The sequence below is a fragment of the Phoca vitulina genome, unplaced genomic scaffold, assembly GCF_004348235.1.
Source record: "Phoca vitulina isolate PV1807 unplaced genomic scaffold, GSC_HSeal_1.0 scaffold13, whole genome shotgun sequence".
Classification (NCBI taxonomy): Eukaryota; Metazoa; Chordata; class Mammalia; order Carnivora; family Phocidae; genus Phoca; species Phoca vitulina.
The window spans coordinates 18,655,848-18,677,659 of record NW_022589716.1 but is presented as its reverse complement, the minus strand read 5'-3'; the positions used below and the strand labels follow the sequence as shown (position 1 = coordinate 18,677,659).

The 21,812-nt window shown below is 42.1% G+C and overlaps 1 protein-coding gene across 4 annotated transcripts in view; it reads right to left on the bottom strand.

The window, feature by feature from the left end:
• The window catches only part of PTPRG (protein tyrosine phosphatase receptor type G), a 701,636-nt gene that overhangs the window by 319,839 nt on the left and 359,985 nt on the right, over positions 1-21,812 (bottom strand). The gene's annotated exons all lie outside the window — the stretch shown is intronic.

Here is a 21,812-nt window from a genome sequence, read left to right as displayed (position 1 = left end):
TTCCCAAGTTAAACTCCATAACCAAATATCACATGCAAGTGTCAGTCAATACGGAAGACCTTGTTGACACACAAGTCACCTGTCAGGTGCGGGGGCATGGCACCTATGCTTAAATCTCAATGCTTCGAACTCCATTAATTCGGATTCTCTGGTCATGCAGACAGAGTTAGAACAAAGACTTGCTTTTTGCTATGGGAAAGGTTTGCTTTGCCAGCCCTGAAAATACAACTGTATGGATCAGGTTCCACTAGATGAGAAGTTCAATAAGGAAAGAAGACATGCATAGCCTAGTGATAAAGACCATGAATTTTAGAGCCAGACCACTGAATCTCACCTTTGCCACTTGGTGGGGAAGTGACCCTGGGTAAGTTTCCTAAACTCTCTGCACTTCATCTTTCTTGTCTGTAAAATGGGGATAATAACAGTATGTACCTCATAGCACTAGAACAAAGCGGAGTGCTTAAAATGGTGCCTTGCAAAGTGTGAGGATACCACCTATTAATTACCAGCTATTAGTACTGTAAGCATTATTATTATATCACACTGAACACACAAGTAGGCCCGTGAGATGACTGATCATACCAAAATCTCTATTTTTTTAAAAGGAACCCAGTTACAAAGAACTTGTACATTTTCTACTCATAAATATGGGTCCCTCGTAAAAGCTTTAACTTAGCATCATATATATCCTGGATTCTTTACTAAAGACACTATTATTTCATTTTGGCTGGATTTCTTTTTTTAAAAAAAGGCTGAATAATTCAAACACACCTAATGTAGACTACATTTTCTTCTAAAATTCTAGGTCAGTGAGACGGTAGGCGATCAAATGACAACAGTGTGGGTTGGAACTACCCAGCGACTCATCAAAAAGGCTTTAAAAAAGCAGCGAGAACAAAGTTTCAAGCTCAGGCTGAGCCATACGTGTAAAGCTGTGACACAACAAGGACAGACAAAGGAACTATAATAAAGAGTGGGGAAAGGGGGCCGAGGCAATAAAGACAAGAGGAGATTGACATGAATGGAGAATTATTGGCTTTGTAAGTGCCTGGAGAAACACAGAACAGGTCGTATCACTTTCCTTGCAGTGAAGGGCAGTTTAGCAATTTGAAACTCAACAACGTTGGATACTGGGTTTTGATTTCCAACTAACATTTTGCTATGACAGAGATAGTGGGGGTGGGTGCTCAACTCATAACCCCACAATAAATAAAGACATGTAATAATACGGGCCAGGAGTGGACACTCTTGGGGGAGAACAGCTCAAGAAACTCCCTAAATGTACAAAAGGGATCTTCCCCATGACATGTCCCACCTCATTCACCATTTAATCCTCAGTGAAGATTATTGATTAATTTCATCCTCTCTAAGTCATGGTTTACGTTATAAAGCCATCCTGCCAATATCTTTGGGAAAATCTCCAAACCACTTTAATGATTATAAGATAAAATGATTCTCTCTGTCCCATCAACTTTGTTTTATATTCCTGAAAAGGTAACACATTAACTGTGTGGTCTACATCTCCTGAAGCAGGTTCCACATGATATTTGCAATTCTGTTTATATTAATAAAGTTTGCTTTCCAGCTATTTATACATTCCCTGAATGCATTCAATGAGCCACTGTACTGTGATTAAAGTACTGTCTAGGATGCCATTTGAAAGAATAAGTGAAATCACAAAATCCATCTCTTCATATGCTTGCTTCTTGTCTCTTCTCTTCATCTCCAAATTAGAAGATGAGCGCCATAAAAGCATGAATAGTCTGAATAGTTCTGTGTTGTTCCCAGTCTCTAAAAGAGTGCCTGACACATATTAAGCCCCCAAAACCATTAACTGAAAGTGTGAGTCATATTGGATTTATGCTATGCACATAACAGATTAATGTACAAATTAATAAATATATGGCTTACTGATTAATCAATAAATAAGTTCACCAGTTTTGACTATACTTCTGAATGTGTGTGTTCACTCTTCAGAAAAGCCAGATACACTTGATTGCAAATGAACTTGGAAGCTAAGGAGACGTTTTCTGTGTACACATCGCTTAACCCTCACCATTTCTCTTTGAGATGGGATGAATTATACCCATTTCACAGATGAGGAAAGCTGTGTTCAGAGAGGTTGAAGATGTTCACTCAAACCACACAGATTCAGGAGCAAAGCTGAGATTCTGCAATGAGGTAAATCTGATTCTAAACCCCAGTTTTCTGGTGTACATAGGAAGGGTTGATTCCCTTATGTCCCAAGGAATAAAATGAATACATTCCTTTTAGATAGTCTATTATCCGTGATCTTGTCTTGCGAGTCAACACAGCTGTCAATGGTCTTCCACGATGGTAAGATTTAGAGACACGTAGGGGACTTAAAAGCTTAAGGTGTCAGATCTGTTTGAACCAGAACATAAATCAACACACAGACAAACCAACTCTAAAATCCATACCACTCCCCAGACATAAATGCCTGTAGGTACCAGGAAGGTGGTTTAGCTCAGAGAGTCGAGCTGGGTGCATGGTGCATGATTACAAGGAAGGGTGGGGACTGTGGAGAATTTCAAAGCCCAAGCTCACAAAGAGCTTCTCAAACACCCCGCATAAGCAACACCGAAAAGGCCTGATCGAGGTCGCTGCACCCACCTCACAGTTTCTAACTTGGAAACCTTGTAGTGGGATCTAGAGTGCATGTTTCTTAGAAGATCCCGGGCGATGCTGATGCTGCTGGTCCAGGGACCACACTTTGAAAACAACTGGTTTAAGGAGAGCAGCTTCACTCTGGACGCCATAGTTGAAAGCAAGAAATGTAGATCCAGAGAAACCTTACGATTTTTTGAACAAGGCTGCATTTTTCCCATTCTATTTTTATTTTTAAAGGAGCACGCCAATCAAACAGAACAAGACTTCAAGGCAAGCATGTCCAACCCTTGAAGAACGATGTGCCTAAACTTTAATTTTTCAGGGCCAAAGCAAAGCCTTAAGCCGGGTTTTCCCCAAGAAAACAGAACACAATCTGAAGTGGGCAACAAAGTGAAGTAAAGTGGTTTATTTTTGCTGTGCTTTGTCAGGCAAATTTTAGAATTTTAAGATGTCCATTTGTACCTAAGCCATAAGGTATCACCACTGCTGAGGGAAAACCACACACATGCCTATCCCCAAGCTCAACCCCTAAAGATGTCATTTGGAAACAATCAGGATAGCTCAATTCAAAGCAATAAATAATAAAGGAATCCATGTTTACGGATGTTTATCTCGCTCAAAATACTGTTTGTGCCTAGAAGTACCACCTTTCCCCCTTTCTGGCCTCCCTCCAGGTAACATTTGTAGCATCTTTTAAAAGGTCTCCCGGAGGCATGAAGACGAGGATGGTGATGACAAAGTTTATAAAACACCTCACTGTCTGCCTTTGTGTTAAGAACACATAGCATCTTTTTTTTTTTTTTTTTTAAAGTAGGCTCTACGCATACTGTGGGGCTTGAACTCACAACGCTGAGATTAAGAGGTGCATGATCTACTGACTGAGGCAGCCAGGTGCCCCGAGAACACAGAGCACCTTAATGAATCCTTCTTGGATCCCTGCTCAAGCAATAATACTATTATCCCTATTTTACAAATGAAAAACAGAGGCCAATGGATTACATAACTTGTCCAAGATGACACTGCTGATCAGTAAAACGGCAAGAACTTCAACCTAGTCCTCTAGGCATGCAAGTTTTTACCCACACCACTGGCGGCTCTTTAAATTCCTCGTAGGAATTTTAGAATCTGGGTGCCTGAGTAGAGAAAACACTAGCTGGAACACAGGGATGGGCAATACCTCCCAAGTCTCACTATAAAGCTGTTATTTCTTAATACCATGATTAACAGGCCAAAAACCATCTCATCCTCGAATCTAAAAGGGAGGGGAAGAAAACTCTTAGCTTGCTCATCAAGAAACAAGAACAAGGGGCGCCTGGGTGGCTCAGTCCTTAAGCGTCTGCCTTCGGCTCAGGTCATGATCCCAGGGTCCTGGGATCGAGCCCCGCATCGGGCTCCCTGCTCCGCGGGAAGCCTGCTTCTCCCTCCCCCACTCCCCCTGCTTGTGTTCCCTCTCTCGCTGTGTCTTTCTCTGTCAAATAAATAAATAAAATCTTTAAAAAAAAATAAAAAAAAATAAAAAAAAAAAAAAAGAAACAAGAACAAAAAGCACACACCTCTGTCATATCTGGACAATTAGTCCTGCATCTGGGAAGCAAAAAACAATGGCTGTCAAGCAGGGTATATTAAATTTCTGGTTCCTGAGACAGATCCCATTGATCTGTCTTACTTAGACTCAGTCTCGAGAGTTGACTTCATAACTTAAGTTTATGACTTGATCAAATGATGCAGAAAAACAACCCCAAAAGCTAAATGATTATATTATGCACATTATGGAGCGCTATGTTCATGGCAGGGCAGCTAACTGCACAAACAGGGAATTTATCACCCTGATACAGATGGCCTCACGCGGGGTTCAGCTCCCGTTGCTCAAGAGGAGGCTCTGACGCATCTCGGGGAGATGTATGGCAGCCCGACAACTGCATGTTGAAGAGGCATTTATGGGGCTCCTACTGCATACCAAGCACTGGGATCCAAGGTGGACAAGGCAGAGGCGGCCTAAGGCTCCTCCGGGGGCTTGCATTCCAGAGGGTGAGAAGGGCAGTAAAGAAGCAAAAAAGCACAAACATATTCAAATGCACTGAAGGAAAAGACTATGAAATAAGTGAACGTGAAGTAAAACTTTCAGGGGGGCTCCCCGCAATACAGGGCCTCTGGAGCGGGTGACATTTTAGCTGAGCCCTGATGGATACATAAAAGCAGGGAAGGACAGTCTGGGCACACTGCACAGTAGGAAAGAAGCCTGCAGTGTAGAAGACAAGGACAAGGAGAACGCAGGAAGTTGGGGAGCAGGGCATGGCTCAGCCCAAGCACATGCAAAATGAAGGGAATGGATAATTCTCTAAAAGCATAATGAAAGGCAAAATCGTTCTGAGCCCCAGTAGTTCAGGAAGAGAAAAAGACACCTGTCTCTTGGGTCCCAGAGACACATCTACAGTCTCCAAACAAATTCCTGCCCTTGCCTAAAGCAAGTTTATGCAGATTTCCCTTCTTGCCACCCAATAATCCTTGACGGATACAAAGAGGGTTCAGAGGGTATTTAGTCTAGAAAAATCTGACTATCTCCAGTTTAACAAGTAATTATCAAGTGCATATTCTGTGTTCTGCAAAGCGAAGCAAAGATGAATAAGACTCCGTTCCTGTCTTGGAAGGCTTTGCCATCCGGTAGGGAGGCAATCATAAAGGCAAGTTAAGCAAGGCAGACTCATAAAAGAACACAACAAAGGAAAAACTCATAACTATGGAAGCATACAAAACAGGGTGATCAATTCAAACTAGGAGAAGCAAGGACAGCTTCACAGGACAGGCACCATTAACAACACTTGACCCTCATCCGTCCTCAAATGCAAGCAATATCACTAAATCGCTATTATTTCAACTGATTCAAGAAAATTCCTTGAATAGTTATAACCAGCCCAACAACATGCAGAAATTAATGAATTAACTAACTAATTAATTAATAATAGGGTCTACAATGGTTTGCTTGGGGTAATGGAAAGTATATCCAACAAAGCAACAAAACACATAAACTTCATTAAGGCAAATCCTCCAAGCCAGATGCGGAAAGGAAAGTACAAGAGTCACAGATTATTTTTTTTTTTTTTTAAGATTTTATTTATTTGAGAGAGAGAGTGAGAGAGAGAGAGAGCACAAGAGGGGGGAGCGGGAGAGGGAGAAGCAGACTCCCTGCTGAGCAGGGAGCCTGATGTGGGACTCGATCCCGGGACTCCAGGATCATGACCTGAGCCGAAGGCAGTCGCTTAACCAACTGAGCCACCCAGGCGCCCCCAAGAGTCACAGATTATTAACTGGCTGCAGACATCTGCTTTCAGATTAAGAGAGGGGTGGCCAAACCACCTAAGTGCCATTGTTTCACCCCAAAGACCCTAGCTGAGGCAGGTGGGCTGACTCAATAGTGCAAAATTTACTGCTGAAAAGTCAATTAAAATGGAATGGCATGAAAATAGGGATCTTTACACAGATGCAAAGGGAAAATCCTCAATTGCTTGCAAAAGACAAAATAAAATTCTTTTGCCCAGTCACTCCAGGAATCCGTGGGATGAATTTCTTCCACCTCCCCACAGAGAAGCCACTGAATGACACCTACATGAAGAGAGAAGGCATCCCGTTGCAAACCTAATGACTACCTAATTGTCCTCAGGGGTGGGAAAGAATTGGCAATTACCTATACCAGAAGACCTATGTTTAGTGATTACATGTTTGCATGCTCTCCGTAAAAATGCTGCATCCAAGTCAATAAATCTGTGGAGTGCATTATACAGCACAGTGCATCATTCACCTAGAACTGCACAGCCGAAGAAGCAGAGCAGATGGCAAGTGAGAAAGAAATATTGATCACCATGAATAATTTTTACTAAAAAGCATAGAAAAACTGGATTTTAAAATATTTCAAAATAATTTATTCACTGTGGTCTCACTGTTTTACATTTCTGTTTATAAATATTTACAATGCACTACCTTCATAAAATAATTATTATTCAGTGTTCACAGTAAAGAGAACGGCACTGGAGACTGTGAGTATGACTACACTAATCTGTGTGACAATATTTTAATTTAGCATTAATTCTCAACTCTTTCCAGTTAAACATACACAGCTTTATTTGTTCTGTTTCAGGTGATATTTATAGACAAGCCACATGCATTAGAGTACAAGCTTTTATTTGTAGTGATTTAGGGACACAAGGGAGAGAGTTCAAGTTAATATTAATGTGGAATGCTAACAAGTTCTCGACCCAACTTCCTCTATGCCTTAAACCAGTCAACAGAATAAAAGAAGCAAATCAGAGAGATGGGTATGGACACAGAGCAATTTCATTAATGAATGTTTAAACAGAGTAAGAAGCATACTGAGGTACTATTCCTGGACAAAGAGAGATGGTTAAATCACCAATGACTAAAAATCCCTCCTGGATGTCACATAACCAGTCCAATCAGAAATGTCACAGTGGGGGGGGCGCCTAGGTGGCTCAGTCGGGTAAGCGTCCCACTCAGGATTTTGGCTCAGGTCATGATCTCAGGGTTGTGGGATGGAGACCCATGTTGGGCTCCAAGCTCAGAGGGGAGTCTGCCTGAGATGCTCTGTCTCCCTCTGCTTCTCCCCAAGCTCACGCGCTGTCCTTCTCTCTTAAATAAATAGATCGATTGACAGATTAATAGACAGACAGATAAAATCTTTTTTAAAAAGCCACTACATCCTGCAATGGCTCTGAAAAGAAAGGCCACTGTACTCTACCACCACTGACCAGTAAAAATCTCAACACACAGATATGGAAGTTTTAGTATATTTCTCACTTTAACATACAAGTAACAATGCTTTTTTGCCCTTTGGTTATTGGCTTTCAGTTTCCCTACATTCAAGTGTCTGGTACATCCATAGAGTTGAATGTTGAGATGATTTTTAAAACAGGAATTGGTAAGTGATCAGTCTTTCCAGATCTCTCTAAACTAACCAGACTGTGACCTACTCGATCCTTGTTAAATATTTTTGCAGTGAAGAGCAGGGCAGAGGGGCAACGATATGCAGAAAGTCTAACCAAAAATTGCAATAAGAAGGCTCTGAGATGATTGTGCAATAGCTGTAACTAGTATCAATAATAGTACCTTCTTCTATTACTGTCCTTCCCTGTAGAACAAATGTGGAGTATGCAGTAAGCACGTGTGAGTGTGTGTGTGTGTGTGTGTGTGTGCGCGCGCGCGGGTATGTGTGTGCGTGCTGAATGTTATGGTGATATATACAATGTAAATAATTAATGGAACAAAAATTAAAAATAATTCCTCATGGCACTGTTTGGAGGATGGGAATCCCATGTCTGTTGGAAATAAAGACATAAAAGACAATCTAAGACAGAAAATTCCATTTTAAAAAAATACATTTCATTAGTTCATGCATTCTTTCATCTTCAGGTTAAACAAAGGAGTATTTGTTCCTTCCTCCAGAAATAATGAACATGGCAACTATCGCAGAAATTGAAATTCTGTTCTTTAATTAGCGTAACATATTATGTTGTGTTACCTATTTGGAGAGCGAAGAAATAAATAAGAACCCCATGACATTCCACACTGATACGAAACAGAGCATTTTTAATTTCGGACAATATTAAAATCATCTATTGTTAAAAAAGAACTTCTCAAGTACATTTGCATATACATATAGATACGTCCGTGCCTGTGAGTGCTAGGATTTCAGCGGAACTAAAACAATATAAATCTTTAAATCCCCAGAGTAACCCAATATGATAATCACCAAGCACATTCCCCTGCCAAGGTAAATTTAAGACAAGAATATTTTTAATAATGGGTAACTAACTATAGGGGAAATTTGACATTCAGTTACAACTGAGCAGGCAGATTTCTAGCCAGATACCTATATTGCTCAGTTTCCAAACATACATATAAATAGACCTAAGCCATAGTTGTACTTTTAAGCCATTTTATTCTTACTAATTCACATACATTTATGTAGATGTTCATAAATTTTTCCTAAGTCCAAAATGAGACAACATAGCATTGCAGGTTATAAATATTATTTTGAAATTAAAAACAATTTGAACATTACCATCGTCATTAGCTAATGGTTTTTATCTTCCTCTGGGACAATAAAAGCATTAAAATTCAATTTATACAACATTTACTTCTCATAAAAAAATGGTCATTAACATTTCCCAGTTTAAAAACATCTACTATCTATCGGGTCACAAATAATCAAGAATTGGGTCTCATAGAGGAAGGTCTGAAAAAGACTGAAGTAGGAAAATAACAATAAAATTCAATGATATGACATTATACACAGGTCCAGAACAGTCAGTAATTTTTATCCATCATGTTTTCAGCTGAAACCACAGCTTATATCCAAGAACTAAGATGGGGGTTAATGTTATATTAATTGCTGGGAGATGCCAGTATGCATGGTCATTAGATTGAAATAATACTATGATTCTAACAGTGTATCACAAGCTGATTCGATTAGACCATTATTAGGGAAGTTTCCCAGGATATGTTGGTGTTGTTCAATCAAACTCTGATGCCTGCATCCCTTTTAACTGAATTGATTTCTCTTCAAGCATCTCCTCTCCCATCTGATTTGTTAAGTCTTCTGCTCCACATCTCATTGAGATGTTGTCCCCTGCACATCTCCTGATTTTTCTACTTTATGCTGCAGAATTCTCATAATTTCACCACAGAGTATCTCCAGTGAATCACTGCTATAACCTAGCTCAAGAAAAAGCAATGGACGTCGTTTGGGATTTTGTAAGGGATAAAGGGAAGTATCTTATGAGTGTATCTGAAAAATCATCTTAAATTCTCCCCCTTGCTTCTTTTGAGTCCAGTCTCCCCTCTGCAATCTCGCCTGCCCAAAGTGTGCCATTTTTCAGGGTTATAAGAAACGTCTCCCCCATGAATCTCTGAAGGTCCCTATTGCTTACTTCATTAAATAGAAAAGCTCTGCAAGCCAACCTTGCCTTTATCTATCATTTTATCATATACAGTCCATCAAGGTGATGGGAACATATGGTATTTATAGCTTTTACCAGCCCTAAGAGTCAGGGATCCTGTAATTCAACACCCTTGCCTGTGCAGCCCCTCTCAACACTGTAACAAAAATGTGCAAATTGACCACTGATACTTCTCCCCACACATCATCACTACAGATTATATACAATGAACCTCAAACAAGAGAAGTTCAGCGGGGAACTATGCATGCATTCACATCTGGGCAGTGGACCAGTACATTTGGTGGGGGGGTGGGAAGTTAGGCAAGGATGGGATTTAGGTGCTAAAGTCAGCACAAAAAGTGACTTCAGAATATCATCAAAATTAGCCTCCAAAATCCTTTAGGGAGACAACTGGAAGGCCGTTCAGCCTGTCCTCTACCCAGCATTCCAACCCATCTCTCTCTGTCTGGGGACACTCAATGCAGTAGTTGGCTTACAACTTGACCTTGGGTAGGAAACAGACTTATCTTGAACTTCAGAATCCCATGCAGTAAGTCGCCCTATGAAGCGGCTGCAGCATCTGGGAGACCAGTGGAACTACATGCAGTATTTAAATGAGTGAGTCTTTGTTTCTTTTCCCCTCACTCTCAGTGTAGTTGAATACGATGAGTTAAAAGAGTACAAGGTACATCTCCACAGTCCTACATTGGAGGAGAAAGTTCAGCAGTGAGCCTTGGGGCTAGAAATTATGTTAATTAGAAGAGCAGCGGGGAAGGCACCCAGCCTGTGAGAAGAATCTACCCTCCCCCACAGAACAACCACAACAATCACGTTTATTAACGCTGCTTAATTGCCACTGCAATATCCAACATTAATTTACTAGGGAGCCCTTAGGTAAACCTTCAAACGTGCTGCCTGGCATCCAGAAGGGTTCACATTCCTACAGAAGCACCGATATAGGGGTTCTTCTGTAGGTTTGGGTTTTAGAGCAGTTTTAGGTTCACAGCAAAATTGGGAGGAAGGTACAGAGATTTCCTATATATCCCTTGTCCCCACACATGCACAGGCTCTCCCATTCACCAGAGCGGTGCATTTGTTACAACCGATGAACCAACCTGTGCTGATACATCAATATCACCCCCAAAGTCCATACTTTACCTTAAGGTTCACACTTGGTATTGTATAGTGGATGGGTTTGGACAAATGTATAATAATAAGTATCCAACAATGTAGAACCACACAGCGTATTTTCATTGCCCTAAAAATCCTCTGTGCTCTGCCATTCATCCCTTCTCCACCCACCAACCCCTGGCGACCCCTGATCGATACTATAATTTTTTTTAAAGATTTATTTATTTATTTATTTATTTATTTATTTATTTATTTGAGAGAGAGAGCATACAGCAGGGAGGGGCAGAGGGAAACAAAGAATCTTAAGCAGGCTCCACGCTCAGCACGGAGCCCGATGTGGGGCTTGACCTCAGGACCCTGAGATCATGACCTGAGCCAAAATCAAGAGTTGGATGCTTAACGGACTGAGCCACCCGGGGAACCCTGATCTATACTATGATTTTAACTGTCTCCATAGTATTGCCTTTTCCAGAATGCGTTAGAGATGGAATTATACAGTAGGTAGCCTTCTCAGATCATGCCAGATTTTTAAATACTAAAGCACAGTCAACAACAAACAGCAAGGTGTACCCTCAGTTCCCGCAATGGTGTAACCATTCCTTTCACCTGCATGCCTACTCCAGCACCTCCTTTCTCTCTCTCTCGCTCTCTCTCTTTTATACCCCTCACAAGTAATCCTTAACAGTCCGAACAAAGGTGGTAATGTAAGCTGAATCCTGATGCAGGAGTTCGAGTTTAACCAGTGACAGTGGAAAGGCAAAACTGGACATGGGGGTAGTGATGAATGAGTTTCAAGGAGAATCAGCTGCAGGTGTAAGGCTTGCAGGGCAACTGTGGACTTGAGGTGGGCCACTTGAGGTCAGCAGGGAGAGATCACGAAGAAAAGCCTTGCTGGGGGCGCCTGGAGGGCACAGTTAGTTGAGCGCCCAACTCTTGATTTCAGCTCAGGTCATGATCTCAGGGTCATGAGCCTTGGATTGAGCCCTGAGTCAGGCTCCGCACTCGGCAGAGAGTCTGCTTGGGATTCTCTCTCTTCCTCTGTCTCTGCCCCTCTCATTTTCTCTCTCTCTCTCTCTCTCTAATAAATAAGTAAATCTTAAAGAAAAAAAAAAAAGAAAAGAAAAGCCATTGCTGGATCCTGGAAGGTATCCTCAGACTAATGGAAAGCCACTAAAAGGCTGTCAACATGAAGGTAATACAGTCACAGTTCCATTTTAAAGGATGCTCCAGATTTCTGTGTAAAACACAGTGCACAAGAAAGCAAACCTGGAGAGATGTCCGAAGGCTTCTAAGTCATTCAGGCCAGCGATATTACAGAGCTCGAGCAATGAGGAAAACGGATTCGAGAGACATCCAGGGGTAAAATTGACATACATTAGCTAATGGTTAATGAAGACAGAGGAAGAAAGGAAGCCCAGGTTTGAGGTTAATGCGAATGGACTTACGGTTCTGCCATTCCTTGGGGCAGGAAGGACTGGAAGGGAGCAGGTTGGAGGTAAAGAAGCAGAAGGGGGGCAAGTACCAAGCCCTGTTTTAAGGTGTCCCGAGGAAGAAGTAGGCTATACGGGTCTTAAGATCAAAGAGGAAATCTCAGCCAGAAATATCAGTTTGAGAGTGCTCTTGGAATAAATGGTAATTTAAGCCATTATAAGGTTGCCTGGGGAGACAGAGCACAGAGTGAGAAGAGGAAGGGCCTCCATCTGGATCCTTAGAGAAATTCCAACAGTTAAACGAATTTAATGAATGACAATGATTCGACCCTTTTATCATTCAGAGCCCTGATGTGGTTAAAATGATGGCTTGTCACTCCCAGATCACAAAGCTGCAAAGAATTCCCCTTCACTGCTCAAAGCAACACTGCCCACAGAAACTTAACAATCCTGGCTGATAGGCCAGATGCCAAGACGGTCCTGGGTGGTCAGCGGTGGCTGCCCGGGGCCCTGGGCTTGCAGTCCTTCCTAAGGCTGCTGAGCATGACCTGCCTCTACTTCTGAAGTCTAAGGAACGATGGGACTCTGATTCTACCATTTTTATTTTGGTTTGAGTTACCTGTTAATGCCCATCAGACAAGGAGGACTTCATGAAAACTGCTCTCTCAGCAGCAGAGCACATGCTTTATGCACTTAGTAAAAATCAGTCCTTAGTAAACTGTTGCCCAGAAGATAGCCTTGCCCACTCCTTCCCCCACAAGCATTTTCTGTAGCTGGCCTCAGAGCCGGTCAGTGAAATGGGCACGGGAGATACACAGGGAAATTCGATGAGTTCTCTGCTCTCAGGAAGACCAAAGAGGGCAGACTGGGATGCATCCCGCTGCTGAATGATCCAGATCTAAACATGTGAAGAATTCCCACCACTATACAAAGATGAAGAATGTTTCTGAAAAGTTTGCCTGAGGAAAATATGCAACCTTGATGTGACATCTGTAATACTAAGTGAAAGGATAAATTTCCAAAATAGCACAAAGATATAGTCTAAATAGGTTAAAGAAACACGTACAGCAAGCACATTTTGGAAAAGACAGAATTGTTATGAAACCAAGACCATTAAAAGCCACAGCTGGAGAAGCTACCCTGGTCCAATAAGAACACTTCCTAAATCTTTAGAGACGAGGCCCCATAGAAAACACTGGACAGGCGAGATTAGAACTGTCACTTCCAATTCCAGTAACTAGGAAAATGAGCTCACATGGGAGGGGAGAAAACTCTTTTCCAATAGAAAAGATAAGATCATAACAGGCTAAAAAAGACTGAAGCATTCCTAAATTCTGCATGGTATGCATTATCACATCTGACGACGATCACTGTCTTTAAGAACTATGGACCAATCCACGGCCTCTTGCGCTACGAAAGCAAATGATTTTTTACCCAGTTCCAAGTTCCTGCGATGCAAGTTCTGCACAGACAGTGAGCTGGAAGGGAAAGATGGCATGGCTTGGAGACTCCTGGGTTCATCTCCACAGGCAGGACTTGTCCACACCACAGGACAAAGGATTATTGCAAACCCCCCTGATTCATCCCAGGACATTCTACTCTTCAACCTGAAAATGTTTATGAATGTAGCACCTGAGCTCTCTTTCCAGTTTTGACTCCTTGTATTAAAAATTTAAACCAAAGGTTCTAAAAATACCCAATTTCACACTTCCTGGGGCAGGCACAAATATGGCAAAGTAATTACGAGGACTGAATCAGCCAGTTCAGGTACGAATCAAGATTTCCTAGGCGAATGAAGACTTTTTCATCCAACTACCAGACGCGCAAGAAAGCAAATGCAACCTGTCCCTAACACAACCACAGCAAACGAACCCTTAGTCAATGATTTTCTTTTTAAGATATTAATTTCCTGAGAAAGAAACGGTGGGGTGGGGGGAGCAGAGGGAGAAGGAGACAAGCAGACTTCGTGCTGAGCCCGACGCAGGGCTCAATCCCAGGACCCTGAGATCATGACCTGAGCTGAAATCAAGTGTTGGACGCTTAACCAACTGAGCCACCAAGGCACCCCTCAATTATTTTTTTTAATATTAATAAAAACCACTTAAGGTATGATTGCTACTCCTAAAGTTCTTGAGGCTTCAGTCTGACAAGAGACACCAAGAACTACTCATCCGCTCAAACCTACCATTTCTACTTTTTCTTTGAGCATCTACTTCACTGAATACCTACTATGTGGAAAAAAAAAATAAGATGCAACTTCTGCAAAACTGAACCTTCCCAAAGCTCCCGCGTGGGAAAACACCATAGGAGGCATAAGCAAAATCACATGGGCAAAGCAGGTAACAAGATGGCAGTGTCTGGGGTGGTAAAGACGTGGGAGCAAAAAGAATGTCAGCAAGGACCAAACAATTCAGTGTAAGCGTGGGAACTATCCGCAGGAGCTGGTCCAGAAAGAACTTTGCAATCCACTCAAAGTAACTGAAGACTTTATCTCAGTGACCATGCAAAGCCATTCAGGGAATCCCTAGAGGCAGGGTCCTGGCCACCTTTGCAAGGTTTGAACAGATGATTTGAGATATTCGAGGCAGTCGTTAAAAACCATAGGCTTAGAAATGTCCCGGGTTTCACTGCCTGAGCTGCCATTTACCAGCTGTGGAAACTTAGCTCCTTAACCTCTCTCTGTCATAAATTCCTCACGTGTAAAATTTGGACAATGTTGGGTTCCCAGGAAGGGTGAGCTGTGCAAAAGGTAAGACACACGAGGCCCTTGGGCGCCTGGGTGGCTCAGTCGTTAAGCGTCTGCCTTCGGCTCAGGTCATGATTCCAGGGTCCTGGGATCGAGTCCCACATCGGGCTCCCTGCTCAGCGGGAAGCCTGCTTCTCCCTCTCCCACTCCCTCTGCTTGTGTTCCCTCTCTCGCTGTGTCTCTCTCTGCCAAATAAATAAATAAAATCTTTAAAAAAAAAAAAAAAAAAAAAGACACACGAGGCCCTTAGGAGGCGAGAGGCGCATGGTAAATGCCACACAAAGCCTCACCTGAATTACGGTTTCTCACCATCAACGCTCACACCCTGGTTCTCCTCCACATATCTGATTTCTGATGCTACTATCCTTACTCAGACAGCCTGTACCAGATCCTCTCCTTTATATTCCCACTCAAAAAATAGAGAGTGCCAGAATCCTTATTCTGTTTCCATCAACAAGAAAAACTGTATTATTTTTATTTTCCCACTTGCTCACTTAGTCCCATTTTCTCCTCCATTACAGAAACCTGTATCACACCTGTTACGCCACCAGGTCATGCTCTAAACAGCAGAGATCTGGGGGGGGAGGGGGATCAGGACACTGGCGAGACCATTTGAGCACTGCCATTGAAATCTACCCCATGTGAGGGGCGCCTGGGTGGCTCGGTCGGTTAAGGGTCTGCCTTCAGCTCAGGTCATGATCCCAGGGTCCTGGGATGGAGCCCCGCATCGGGCTCCCTGCTCAGCGGGGAGTCTGCCCCTCCCTCTGCCCCTCCCCCTTTGTGTGCATGCGCACGCTCTCTTTCTCTCTCTCCCAAATAAATAAAATCCTGAAAAGAAAATCTACCACATGGTAGAGTCCTGTGGCATTATTTTGCTTATATTTTTCGTTTTCTTTGGAGTGCTAGCAAGTTGAGCTCTGTTACTGAAAGTGAAGAAGAAATGTCTTTCGCTTTCCTTGACAGCTATATTCCCACGGTGACAAAGATAATCATAGACATTAACAGTGGTAACGAGCTATTAGATCATCAACTCAGCGCTTCTTCCAGGGCAGGCAAAGCATCTAAAATAACACAGTATCATGACTGCATCCTCAAAGGTAAATACATTAACTCTCAGTCCCAATTAATAAAAAGGCTCTTTACACACATGTGCTAAATCCCTCTGCGCTTTATAAAATACTCCAGGCATCTGCCCTCAATCTCCTCTTGAGAGATAGTCAAACCTCTCTCCATCCTTTCTCTCCTTTTCTCTAACACACCCAATCTCCACTTCCCTTGAATATTTGTGCCATTCCAGAACCAGTCAACCCCATTACCCTTCATTGTATCTATAGCAACCATCGCTCCATATTTGGAGAACGTACTCCAACCTTGACCCTTCCAACAACAGCATGAAAATGTAGTAAGCTCCAAGGAGAAAGGGATTTGGGGAGGTTTTGTGCACTGCTGGAACTCCCAGCACCTAGAACAATCCCTGGCCATAAGGGGTGCCCAATAATTCCTGGCTGAAAAGATGAGTGAATGAATGAATAATCAGACCACGATTTCCTTCCTGATCCCTTGTAGAAGAGGTGTTGTTCCTGCCTAGCCTGCCTCAATTCCTCTCCTGGTGACACACTCAGATTTCCCTTGGGAGAACTATCTCCTCGATCCATACTCCATCTTTCTGAAAAAGGCAAGCGAGGTGTCAGGACGTCCTCTGAACAAGGAGGCAGGCAGAAATCCAGAACTAGCCATTAGACATATTTATCTCTCTGGATGCAGAGAGTGACTGGTCCCAGGATAAGACCTTTGCAGGAATTGTTAGGGAAAGGCATTCTTGTTCCGTCAGTATTGCAAGCCATAAGGAAGTTTTAAGCCTGCGAATGCTAGAGACATTTACAAGGAAAGGACCCAAACGCAAAGGAAGTCAACCCAGGAGAGGCACACAGACCCACTCAAGCTGGAACCCAGAACCAGGACCAGACCCTTCAGTTACTTCTGTCTATAAATTCCCATTTTTGCTACAGTCCAGTTTGTTCTGGATTTTGTTACATGCTCCCGAACAAATCCTCATGGATACATGCACCTCCTGACCACCAGGGCAATCCCCCATCTGAAGATTTCCCAAACATCACTGGCATTTGTCCCTTGAGTACCTCACCTGTTTGTACTTGATCTCCATCTGGCATTCCTATATTGTTGAGCCACGGGTCTAAAACCACTGCTGCTAAAATTAATCCACCCCTGTGTCACGTATGTTACATTCAGGTATGAATCAAGGACTGGCCGTTCTATTGTAAGGTAGCTTCGATAACTGTGGTAGATTTTTTAAACAGTCGTTCTATATACTTTGAAGGGATGCTCATTACACAGGCCAACCACAAAACTGACCTTATTCCACAAAAGTTTATCTCCTTTCCAGGCCCACAAATTAGCATGGAATCAAAAGCCCAAATGCTGACATAATTAAGCCAGACTAATTATCACCACTAATAAAAGCAATGTCACCCTGGTCAGTCCACTTTGGTGATTTTTAAAAGAAACTTGGGCCTTTTCTATAAAGGGCTAAATCTCTGCGGGAAACCTCTGAACCCCTTCCTGACTTAACCAGAGCACACATCCCCCAAGAAGGGATTTGAGCAGAACAGTCTTCCCTGTATTAGGAGCTGTCATTTCTCATCATGCCATGTCTAAATTTGTTCAAATGTTTTCACTAATTTTGAATAATTTAGTAAAAATGTTCTAGAAGAGATAAGATACCGAAAGGAACTCTAACGTAAGAACAAGCTCATGTCCTACAAATTTAGCGTGCTTGAAAAGGTCTTTCAGAGTTGAAAGTAAACAGATGTCTTCAAATTTCTGCAACAGAAAAGAGCAGTGCCAAAATAGCACATCGATGCAGTACGCGGTACTAATTACTGAGCCCAGGTATTTTTGGCCTCTCATTTACAAAATCAAGACAGAGCTAATTCCATTCCATGGCAGTGAAATGTACCTGTACTTGCCTTACCTGTGGATAAGCAACTCATCTGGATAAAACATGCACGCTACTATTCAAGCGGGGAAAGAGAACACCTCTGAAGGGGAGAGTCGGCCCACTATCAAATAGTCCCAGAAAAAAGTGTGGGACTTCATTCTTCTTAATTATAACTTAAGTCTTTATGAAATAATCTCTAAATTAAAATCCTTCTCTATTCCCATTCCAAACTTCTCGGGCAAGGCAGGAATTAACATTTTTATTTATCAACATTAAAAAAAATGTATGTTGGAGTGCCTGGGTGGCTCAGTCCTTTGGGCATCTGCCTTCGGCTCGGGTTATGATCCCAGGGTCCTAGGATCCAGCCCTGAGTCGGGCTCCTTGCTCAGCGGGGAGTCTGCCTCTCCCTCTGCCTCTCCCCCTGCTTGTGCTCGCTCGCGCTCTCTTACTCTCACATGAATAAATAAAATCTTTTAAAAAAAAAGTTATGTTGTTCTCAGCTTTTGCCACGTGTGGTGTTATTCTCAGAGCACAGCCTGGATCACACGTCTGATAGACAAATCTGAAACTTCTTACCCCGTCAGATTTTTATTTCCTGCTAGTGAGGGTGGAGCAGAACTTGGGACTGGATGAGGAAGACAGAAAATATTCATCCCCAGCCCTGCCTTAAGAACCTTCCAGCAAAACAGGTTTTTAATTTTGTGCTGTTTCAACATTCAATAACTGAATCACACATCCCGTATTCTAGGTAACAATTTATAGTTTGATACAAGGGGTAAGACAATACTGAAAATATAATGAATGAATGAATGAATGAATGAATGAATTCAATCAATCAAAAAACTTGGCAAGGCAGAGGAGAGCTCATTTCGACAGTGATGTTTAATAACCACACACGCTGGGCAAGCCACTATACGTCTCTGTGCTTCATTTCTCCCACCTATGAGACAGGAATAGTAATCATATCTACTGCTGGGTCCATCTTTATGGTCACTGTCGGTTTTAATTTTATATTCAGGGTTCTCAGAACAGTGTCTGGGTATGCACTGAGTGCTCAATAAGCAGTAGCCCCTGTTACTAATTTAGCAAAATGACATGAATAGAGCAAACCAAAGTATGTTTCCAGCATGAGGTCATGGTTTTCCTGAGAAATCTGTAGATGAATCCTTAGTGGTTCAGGTAAGTTCATGCAATCTCCTAGATGTGCCTCAATTTAAAGTTTTCCATCTTGAACTTTCAGGGTCAGCTGCATCCGATGTTTCAGCAGACGTTTGTCAAAGTATAAAAGAATTCTGGTACTTTGCTTAGAATTTGCTGGCAAAGACTATATACCTTGAAACATGAATGGATATTCTCTTCTACAGTGGGACTCAAACTCAGCTTTGCCCCTTTGCTATCCACTGCAGACACATTTCACAGAAGAGCCAGGTGAAGAAAAGAAGAGAAACATACACACTCTGTGGAAGTCTTCAGGACACACATTGTAGCTTAAATAGAATTCCTTTCTTTCTCAGCAACCACTGCAGTCTGTAGGATAGATCTCAGGGAGCACTTTACAAAATACCTTTAACACCAAAGGGAAGAATTTCTGTTAAGGGTGGGGCTGGGGGGAAGCCTGCTGCCTAAGGATGCCATCTTGTCTGGGTCCCAAAAGGTTTTAATTCAGCAGCTAAAATCATAAAGATAAATGCTAATCATGTAAGTTTAAAAAAAAAAAATTAACCAGACCCAGTCTATTGTTGGTAACAGTACATTCCAGAGGAAAAGACTGTAGATTTAAATTGAAATTTTTTTTTCCAGGATTATACTTTGGCAAGTCACCCCAACCATTCCCTGGTAAATTTAAAGGGCTCAAAATCAGACGATTTGATTATTGTGTAGCATGAAGTTGGCCCTTTGGAAAAGAGAGATTGAGGCTTTCATAACGTCAAGGGGTTCTTCAAACTGGGAGGCACTTAAATTCACCTTAATCTGATCTCCAGACTAGCATTGCAGCCAGCATGTTGTGAGCTGAGCACAGAGCCAGAGTAAACAACGGCTAAAGGGTCTGCTCATCTACAATCCGATGCCACCCTGCCGCTCACTGCTGCCACTCCTGACTACAGGAGGTCATCCGTTGTAAGAAGCCTCCCAATGACAAGGACACTAATACAGAAAAACCGTGCATCATAAACACAGTGGCTCTCGACCCCGGGTGTTTTGTTCCCCAGAGGACATCTGGACAATGTCTAGAGAGATTTGATTGTCACAACTGGGAGACAATGCTCCTGGCATCTCGAGGGTAGAGGCCAAGGATGCTGTTAAACCTCGTAGAATGCACAGAACAGCACCCACCAAATGTCACTAGCGCTGGGGTTGAGAAACCCTGAGACTACTGATGAAATATGGCTATTTTGTTTGTTGCTGTTTCCCAGGCATATAGCAATTGCTCAATATATATTAAATGAAAAGATAAAATGACTTTTAGTGTAAGTGAACTAAAGGGAAGTATAAAGAGATAACCCCAGATTTGAGACTACCGCTGAAATTCCTGCTTCTCAATTTTCTCGGTGTCCACCCTGGGGACTGGTGATGATCTCTACTCCATCTGCAAAACATCAGCTATCTCATCTTCTGAGAGCATGAGTCTGCTCATTTCATTCATGCTTTGTTTATAGGGACTCACACTAAGTGACTGGTCTGAAAAATTCCCAAGTATCCCATCAAGGGAATGAAATGCTTTAGGGCAATATGATGGTGGTGTGAAGCCAATGACATGATTAAAAACTACCCTTCATTAAAATTTTATTAGGGCACCTGATTGGCTCAGTCGGTACAGTGTATGACTCTTGATCTCGGGGTTGCGAGTTCAAGCCCCACGTTAGGCATAGAGATTACTTACAAATAAAATCTTGGGGCACCTGGGTGGCTCAGTCCATTAGGCACCCAACTCTTGATTCCAGCTCAGGTCATGATCTCAGGGTTCTGGAATGAGCCTGGCAAGAGAGGCTCCCCACTCAGCGTGAAGTCTGCTTGTCTCCCTCTCCCTCTTCTCCTCCCCTCCGAAAAAAATAAATAAATAAACCTTTTAAAAAATAAATTAAAAAATAAAAATTTATTAATTGCTCTGTGTTCTTCAGTATTGCATAGGCAATGTAAACTGAAAGGAGAACTATTATATGTATTTTTATTAGCATTTATACATCAGCATTTTTAAAAAGCAGACTTAGAACAATAAGATGATATGCCCAAAGTCCCAGACTGGGGTAGGGTTAAGCCAAAAACCCTGTAACTCCGTTCCCTAATTCAGTGCTCTTCACACTATGAATAATCATTTTTAGTGTATCTTTTTTTTTTTTTTTAACATGGGGATTTTTCAGCATCTGGTGCCTCAACATCAGGAAAAAACTTGAAATGAAAACACAATTGCTTACACACAAATCACTTGAACTTCGAAATGATCTGTCTGCGTAGCTGGAATATTCGATGTTGCAAAGCAAAGTCAACATTCTGCATCTGGCCCACAGATCCACTACCAGCTACATGACAAAGGTCTGTGCACACCACTCTCCACATTACAATTGTGGATACTGCCCTTTTATCTACTGGCAAACAGTATTCTGGAAGTCTGAGTGTCTACTTGAAGGAGATTGCACTTACTTCCTAGATCATTCATGCTAGGGAAGAAAGCTTGCTCCAAGTCATATAAAAAAGTCACCCTTTTCTATAACCTGGGACAGTTTTAAAAAAGATATTTAATGGAGGAAGAAGTAATGTTTTCTTGATTATTTTCAACATAAAGCTAATAATAACTGACTATATCTTTGCTTCAAGATTTGGGGCAGATTTGATGAAAATGGGTAAAAATAACCGTGAACTACCTAGGTGTGGGTGTGATGCCTAGCTCTTCTAATTAAGAGCTGTGTTAGTTGAGACTAGTTCACAAACCCTTTCTGAGTCTCAATTTCTTCATCTCCTAAAGAAAA